General features: G+C 43.5%; 1 long non-coding RNA gene across 2 annotated transcripts in view; it reads left to right on the forward strand.

Moving 5' to 3' along the window:
• Nucleotides 1-8,688, forward strand: part of LOC108536180 (uncharacterized) — a 53,296-nt gene that overhangs the window by 32,817 nt on the left and 11,791 nt on the right. For both annotated transcript variants that reach the window (XR_001887441.1, XR_001887442.1), the window contains 2 exons: nt 3,567-3,727; nt 6,768-6,832. This is a non-coding gene — a long non-coding RNA (uncharacterized LOC108536180). The remainder of the gene's footprint in view (nt 1-3,566; nt 3,728-6,767; nt 6,833-8,688) is intronic.

Raw genomic sequence — 8,688 nt, forward strand, 5'->3', positions numbered from 1 at the left:
GACTCACACACTCCCACCAGGCAACACCTCCAACATTAGAGATTTAATTTCAATATGAGATTTGGAGGAGACAAACATTCAAACTCTTATCAATTTCCTGCTACCCTATAAGCTCTGTAGAGGGCAGAAACTCTTAAACCTTGTTCACTGCTGTTTCCTCGGCACTTATTATAGTGCCTGGTATGCAGTAGGTGCTCAAGAAATATTTGTTAGAGCCTGATGTGTTGGCTCAAGCCTGTAATTCCAGCACTTTGGGAGGAGAAGGCCAGGGGATTGCTTGTACCCAGGAGTTGAAGGCCACCCTGGGCAACATAGTGAGACCCTGTCCCTAGAAAAAAATAATACACTGGTTGGGTGCAGTGGCTCATGCCTATAATCCCAGCACTTTGGGAGACTGAGGTAGGCAGATTACCTGAGGTCAGGAGCTCAAGACTAGCCTGGCCAATATGGTGAAATCCCGTCTCTACTAAAAATACAAAAATTAGCCAGGCATGGTGGCACACACCTGTAATCCCAGTTACCTGGGAGGCTGAGGCAGGAGAATTGCTTGAACCTGGGAGTTGGAGGTTGCAGTAAGCGAAGATCTGCACTCCAGCCTGGGTGACAGGGTGAGACTTCATCTCAACAAAAAAAAGAAAAGAAAAGAAAAGAAAGAAAAAAGAAGAAAAAATAATATACTTAGCCGGATGTGGTGGTACATGCCTGTAATCCCAACTGCTTGGGAGGCTGAGGTGGGAAGATCACTTGAGCCCAGAAGATGGAAGCTACAGTGAGCCGTAATCACCCCACTGTACTTCAGCCTGTGTGACAGAGAGGGACTCTGTCTCAAAAGAAGTAAAAAAATAAAATAAAAATAAAAATAAAAAAAGCAGCAATATTTGTTGGGGAAAAAAAGGTGAACAAGGAAAGATGTCAGGAGACCTGTGAATGTGGGTCATGTCAGTAGAGTGTAGGGACTTGGGCAGGAGTGGCTGGACTTGAAGAGCAGGTTGGTGGAGACCAGGTCATTCATCCTAAGCAGTTTGCCCTGTAGCATGTAGATGAAATATCCCACGTTGCCTGCTGGTGACTGAACTGGACTTCCTGTTTCTGTGTTTGGTTTGACCATCACAGTGTTGAAGAAATGTTGAATTGAGTACCTTGCAGTTTGCTACAGTTTCCCCCGGTCTCCCACTCTCCCACGTTACTCGGGCCTCCTTCCTTCATGTAGTTTGCCTGACTCACTGAAACCTGTGTTTGCTATCCCTGCAGATGGGTGGGTAGGAGGCAATTTAAGGAGGAAGATTTAATATATGAGTTATAGAAAGATAAATAGACTGGGCACAGAGGCTAAAGCCTATAATCCCAGCATTTTGGGAGGCCAAGGTGGGAGGATTAGTTTGACCCAGGAGTTCAAGACCAGCCTGGGCCACATAGTGAGAACCCCCTCTCTACAAAAAATTTAAAAATTAGCCAGGCATGGTGGCATGCACCTATAATCCCAGCTACTCAGGAAGCTGAATTGGGAGGATAGCTTGAGTCCAGGAATTGAAAGCTGCAGTGAGCCGTGATCTTGCCACTGCATTCCAGCCTGGGTGATAGAATGAGACCCTATCTCAGAAAAATAAAGCAAGAGAGAGCTAAATAGATCCAGCATTGGTGGGAGTGTGCTTTTGAGTGTTCTTTAGGAGAAAATTTTATTTTAACATTTTTTCTTCTTTAAGTTTTTTATATTCTCTTTTCTTTTCTTTTCTTTTCTTTTTTCTTTTTTTTTTTTTTTTTTTTTTTTTTTTTGTTTTTTTTGAGGTGGAGTTTTGCTCTGTCACCCAGGCTGGAGTACATGGCACCGTCTCGGCTCACTACAACCTCCACCTCCTAGGTTCAAGCAATTCTCCTGCCTCAGCCTCCTGAGTAGCTGGGACTACGGGCCCGTGCCTCCACACCAGGCTCATTTTTGTATTTTTAGTAGAGACGGGGTTTCTCCATGTTGGCCAGGCTGGTCTTGAACTCCTGACCTCGTTACCCACGTGCCTCGGCCCCCCAAAGTGCTGGGATTAGAGGCATAAGCCACCGTGCCTGGCCAATTTTTTTTATATTCTAGCAAACCATTTCTTCAACAAGGATAAATTAATTGTATCCAAGGAGCCCTAGGAGCAGGGCAGACTCAGAAAATCAGAGTCACTGTAGTCCATTTGAGCAGCTTATATCTTCAGACCACTAAGCTGACCAGTGTCAGTCTGGGTCCATTCTCTCCTCTTTAATTTCTCAAACACAAAGTGCCCTGCTGGAATCTGAAGTCAGATATGCAGTAGATCAGCAGTGACTCTGCAGCCTGCTATGTTTTGAGGCCTTACGCTAGGAAATGTGTGGAATACAAAATGTAAGAGAAGGCTGGAATAGAGCATCTCCTGGGGAAACAAGAGCCAGAGATAATGGCGGTGCCCCATGGAGACAGCCAGCTGATGTTCGGCAGTGCTTTGTGGAAAGGGCGTACTTTGGTAAGGTCTCTACAATCTGGAATGTGGCTTAAAATATTACAGGCCTCCAAACTCCAGGGTTTTTTTGTTTTTTGTTTTAAGACAGAGTCTTGCTCTGGAACCTATGCTGGAGTGCAGTGGTGTGATCTCGGCTCACTGCAACCTCTGCCTCCTGGGTTCAAGTGATTTTCCTGCCTCTGCCTCCTGAGTAGCTGGGATTACACACAACCACTACCACACCCGGCTAGTTTTTATATTTTTAGTAGAGACGGGGTTTCACCATGTTGGCCAGGCTTGTCTTGAACTCCTGACCTCAGGTGGTCCGCTGCCTCAGCCTCCCAAAGTTCTGGGATTACAGGTGTGAGCCACTGTGCCCAGCCAAACTCCAGTTTTTCATGTTCCCTGCATAGGTCAGGGTCGTAGGGAGTGATTCATTCTAGCAGAACTCCCTGGATTTTAAGGCAGGTGTTCTATTTATTAATTGACAAAGGAGGCGTATTTCTCCCCTGGTAGTCTAAAGATTTTGGTCCTTTTCCCAGGGACTCTGTTTCCACTGTGAGGGTTCTTGGAAAACTAAGCAGAGGATGAGGAAAAGACCATGAACAAGGTTGCTGGTCCCTCCCTGTCCCACAAAAGAGCATACCTCTTCTGTAACCAGAAGACCCTTTTCTTTAGTCAAGTCTAGACAGACTGAGATGAGGGTGTGTGTGTGTGTCTGCATGTGGCTGTGTGCATGCATGTGTGTGTGTGTGTGTGTGTGTGTGTATGTATGTATGTATGTATGTGTATGTTGAGACAGGGTCTCACTCTGTCACCCAGGCTGGAGTGCAGTGGTGAGATCAGAGCTCACTGCAGCTTCCACTACTGCAGCTTCCACTTTCATCCTCCCACTTCAGCCTCCAGAGTAGCTGGGACTATAGGAATGTGCCACCGCACCCAGCTCATTTTCTAATTTTTTGTAGAGATTTCACTGTATTGCCCAGGCTGGTCTTGAACTCCTGGCCTCATGGGATCCTCCTGCCTTAGTCTCCTGATGGGCTGGGATTATAGGTATGGACCACCTCAGCTGACCTGCGGTGATTTTTCAACAATGTGATTCCTCTTTTACAGAACCACCTAAGCTGAAGATTCCCTTGAGAACAAGGGCTAGCCTGTGATTTCATGGCCTTTCTTCCATTTGTGGTTCTTGCCAAGTGGAATTTAAGTGACCTCTTATCAAGATGGATAAACCCAAGTTTCCCAGTGCCAGAATATAGAAAATGGATGGACAAGTAAGTCCCACTCAGCACCCATAGCCCAGACATGGGGACCTCAATACACCTGGGCCCCAGACATCACCTTTCACTGTGAGTAGCTCAGAGATGACACTTTTGGTTGTTAAATACCCACTGGCAGTAGTTTATATAACAGCAAGTGAAGGAATAAATAGTCACCAAAACATTTTCTGTTCCCAATTCCAGGATTAATTGGATTAGATAATTATCTTATGAAGAATTTCCTATGCCACAGTCCTGACCATATTTTCAAGTCAACAGAAAAATTCTGTTAAACAGTCAACCTTCTGTCTCACTCTGTTGCCCAGAATGGAGTGCAGTGGTGCAATTAAGGCTCACTGCAGCCTCAATCTCCTGGGCTCAAGCAATCTTCCTGACTCAGCCTCACAAGTAGCTGGGACTACAGGTGCTTGTCACCACACCTCACTAATTTTCTCATATATATATATATATATACACACACACACGCACACGTATATATATATAAATATACATATATATCGATACCTCAGGACTGACTCGAAAACTTGAGTATATGTGGAATTTGGTATACACAGAAATGGAGGAGCTGGAACCAATCTCCCCCATATACCAAGGGACAAATTATATCTGTTTTTTACAATTATACTGTAGGATACATTATGTTCCATGACAATGGTAATTTTAGTGACAATTTTAATTGAGTGAAATTACCATAAAAATAATAAAAGTAGCAGCTAATATTTACTAAGCTGTTACTAGGTGCCTATAAATACCATAGTTTTTTAAATTCCCCGTTACTCTTCCTTATTCCATGTAACCACTCTATCTTAAATTACTCATGCTTGGTTCGGTAGCACATATACTAAAGTTGGAACAATAGAGAGATTGGCATGGCCTCTGTGCAAGAATGACATTGCAAATTTGTGAAGCATTCCGTATTTTTTTTAAAAAGAGAAAAAAAAAATAACTCCGAGATTTTCACTGTGTTTGTGCATATGAGCTTTTGTTTAGGTTGAATTATATCCAAAGATGGTATTTCCAGAGGTGAGATTACTGTGAGTCACAGGGCATGAGCATTCTTATTACACTTGATGCAAATTGCTGAGCTTTCAGTCATGGTGGCTGTCGGCCTATAATCCCAGCACTTTGGGAGGTTGAGGTGGGAGGATTGCTTGAGGCCAGGAGTTGGAGGAGGCAGTATAGTGAGTCACTGTTTGTATTATTTTTAAAAAATTGCTAAGCTTTACCCTGGAAGGCTTATATACAATTTAAACATCACTAATAGGATAAGAAAATGCCCATTTCACTGCACCTTTGCCAGTACAGGGTATTATAATTTAACAAGTTATTTTCTGTTTAATTATTTTTAATAAATAAAAGACCTCATATTATTCTCATTTGTCACTTTTTTTTTTGAGACAGAGTCTTGCTCTGTCACCAGGCTGGAGTGCAGTGGCACGATCTTGGCTCACTGCAACCTCCGCCTCCCAGGTTCAAGTGATTCTCCTGCCTCAGCCTCCTGAGTAGCTGGGATTACAGGTGCACGCCACCATGCCTGGCTAATTTTTGCATTTTTAGTAGAGACGGGGTTTCACCGTGTTCATCAGGCTGGTCTTGAACTCCTGAACTCATGATCCACCCACCTCAGCCTCCCAAAGTGCTGGGATTACAGGCATGAGCCACCATGCCCGTCCTGTTTGTCACACTGTAATATCTTTTCTTTTGTTAGCTTGTTAGCTTTATTTCTTTATTGTCTTTTTTTTTTTTTTTTTGAGACAAAGTCTCATTCTGTCTTCCAGGCTTGAGTGTAGTGGCCCAGGCACAGTCTTAACTCACCACAGCCTTGACCTCCTGGACTCAAGTGATCCTTCCACCTCAGTAGCTGGGACTATAGGCACATGCCACCATGTCTGGCTATTTTTATTTTTTATTTTTAGTGGAGACAGTGTCTTGCTATGTTTCCCAGGCTGGTCTGAAACTCCTGGCCTCAAACAATCCTCCTACCACCCTCTCCCAAAGTGCTAGTATTGTAAGTGTGAGCCACCATGCCTGGGCTGTCTCTGTCTTTTCATTTATTTATAGAGTTAATGTGTATTTTGCTAATTTGATGATCTATTTGTTTAATCTCATTAAATTATAAAAATAGTAAATACTTTTAAATAAAGAAGTGAAAATTTCCTTTACTCTTTAGACCCACAATTTTATCTCAGGAAATAATTGCTATTGTGAAAATGGGCCATATTATTCAAGATACATACAGGCTAATTGGACATCACTTCACATTTTCATATTTTGTGGACATCTATGCCAATACCTATTGCTTTAAATCCTTTTCATGGTTGCATAATATTTTATTATATGAATGTATCAATCTATCAGTCAGCTACTGTAGGCATTTAGGCTCCTTCTAATATTTGCTTTGAGCTCTTTATATAATTAAAAATTAACCCCGTCAGCCAGGTGTGGCAGCTCACACCTGTAATTGCAGCACTTTGGAAGGCTGAGGTGGGAGAACTGCTTGAGGGTAGGAGATTACCACCAGCCTGGTCAACATAACGACACTTTGTTTCTACTAAAAATTTAAAAAAAAAAATGAGCTTGACATTGTAGTGCACACCTGTAGTCCCAGCTACAGGGGAGGCTGAGCAACTGGAAGATCTCTTGACCCTAGGAGGTTGAGGCTGCATTTGTAAGCTATGATCACACCACTGCACTCCAGCTTTGGTAACAGAGTAAGACTGCGTTTCTTAAATAAAATAAAAATTAGATGGAAAGATTGCTCAAGCCCAGGAGGTTAAGGCTGCAGTGAGCTGTGATCGCACCACTGCAGTACAGCCTAGGCAACAGAGCAAGACCCTTTCTCAAAAAATAAAATAAAATAAAAATTAACCCTTTATCATATTCTCAGTGACACCATCCCTCCTACGTTTTTCCTAGAAGCCCTTGAATTTTGTTTGCTTTTCACATACGATTTAAAACTTTTAAGTACTGATGTCTGTCTGTGTCATCCCTCTTTTTAAAAAAAAAAAAAAAAATGTCTTTTTGTCACTTCCAGCTGAATCTACCATGAAAGACTTCAGAGACCAGGAAGAGAGACTGACTGGGCAACATCTTATTCAGGTACGAAAAGACTTGGACTATGACTCAAAAATGGTCAAATAACAGTACATGCATCAAGTGCAATGGGAAGCTCTTCCGGAGGGGTGAGAGAAGCTTCCAGTTAAGGTGACATTGAAGCCAGGTCCTGAAAGATGAGGAAGAGTTGTATGAGAGTGGGAAGGGAAGGGTGAGGTGGAGGGATGGGAAATGGGCTTGGATGGGATGGAGTGAGCTGCCCAGGCAGGAAAACCAGCACTGTAAAGACCTGCACAGTGAAGATGGCACATTTTGTTCAGGGAATGATGAATTAAGTGTGGTGGGAGTGCTTTGGAGAGACAGTAATTTGCTTGTATGGAATTTTGCCTGAGAGAATTCATTACAGTTTCTAATCTGTTGATGTTATCATGCATCACTGTCCTTGTCAAATAGTTTGGAATATGTATAATGATCACAATAACATCAAGCATAGTATTTCATTAGTTCTCGCAAAATCACAGGTAGGTGCCACAGTTATCCCCATTTTACACACAAAATGATGAAGACTTGGGGATAATAAGTGATTTGCCCAAGCTCACCTGGGTATTAAGACTGAGTCAAATGTTGGGTCTTGTTTGACTTTAATGCTTGCTTTTTCCATGAGCACCATGCATTGTCTCTCCTATGCAGTTAAGTAGGTAGACAGGTAAGAGAAAAATCCATGTTTCTACTCACACACTTCTGAGCAAATGTGTATGCAGAGCTTCTATACCAATTCTCCAACTCTCTGGATACCAACTGTATATCCCACAATTCCATTCTGACACCACCTGGAGTTAGTGCAGACCCCACAGATTAGGAGCTCAGTCCCACGAGACCACCTTCACTTCAGATGCCAGTTGCAAGTCCTAGGTTGTCACCTGTATTTTGACCAACCAGTTAGAAATCAGGGGTTCCCATGACCCTCTTCTTAGGTTTAATTATTTGCTAGAACAATTCACAGAGCTTAGAAAAACAGTTTTTTTTTTCTTTTTGTTTTTTTAAGAGACAGGGTCTCGCTGTATTGCCCAGGCTGGAGTGCAGTGATGCAATCATAGCTCATTGAAGCCTCAACCTCCAGGGCTCAAGTGATCCTCCTGCTTCAGCTTCTCAAGTAGCTGGAATTACAAGTTTCCCACCACCACATCTGACTAATTTATTTTATTTTTTTGTATAGATGGAGTCTTGTTACATTGCCCAGGCTGTTCTCAAATTCCTGGGCTCAAGTGATTCCCCCACCTCTGCCTCTGAAAGTGCTGGGATTACAGGCATGAGACACCACATCTGGCCAGTTTATTTTCTATTACTGGCTCAATGTAAAGGCTACATCTCAGGAACAGCCAATGAAAGAGATGCACAGGGCAAGGCAAGTGGGGAGGGCCACAGAGCTTCCATGCCCTCTCTTGGGCACACTACCCTCCCAGCACCTCCTTGTGTGCAGCAACACGGAAGCTCTCCAAACCCTGTTGTTCAGGATTTTTATGGAGGCATGATTGATAAAATCATTGGCCATTGGCGGTTAAGTCAATCTCCAGCCCCTTTTGCCTCCTGGAGTTCAGTGGGTGAGACTGAAATTTCCAAGCCTCAAAAAATGTGGTTGGGGCCGGGCACAGTGGCTCACGCCTGTAATCCCAGCACTTTGGGAGGCCAAGGTGGGCAGATCACCTGAAGTCAGCAGTTTAAGACCAGCCTGACCAACATGATGAAATCCCGTCTCTACTAAAATACAAAATGGGGCCGGGCGCGGTGCCTAAAGCCTGTAATCCCGGCACTTTGGGAGGCCGAGACGGGCGGATCACGAGGTCAGGAGATCGAGACCATCCTGGCTAACACGGTGAAACCCTGTCTCTACTAAAAAATAC

This window comes from Rhinopithecus bieti, unplaced genomic scaffold (assembly GCF_001698545.2).
Source record: "Rhinopithecus bieti isolate Rb0 unplaced genomic scaffold, ASM169854v2 scaffold_13690, whole genome shotgun sequence".
Classification (NCBI taxonomy): domain Eukaryota; kingdom Metazoa; phylum Chordata; class Mammalia; order Primates; family Cercopithecidae; genus Rhinopithecus; species Rhinopithecus bieti.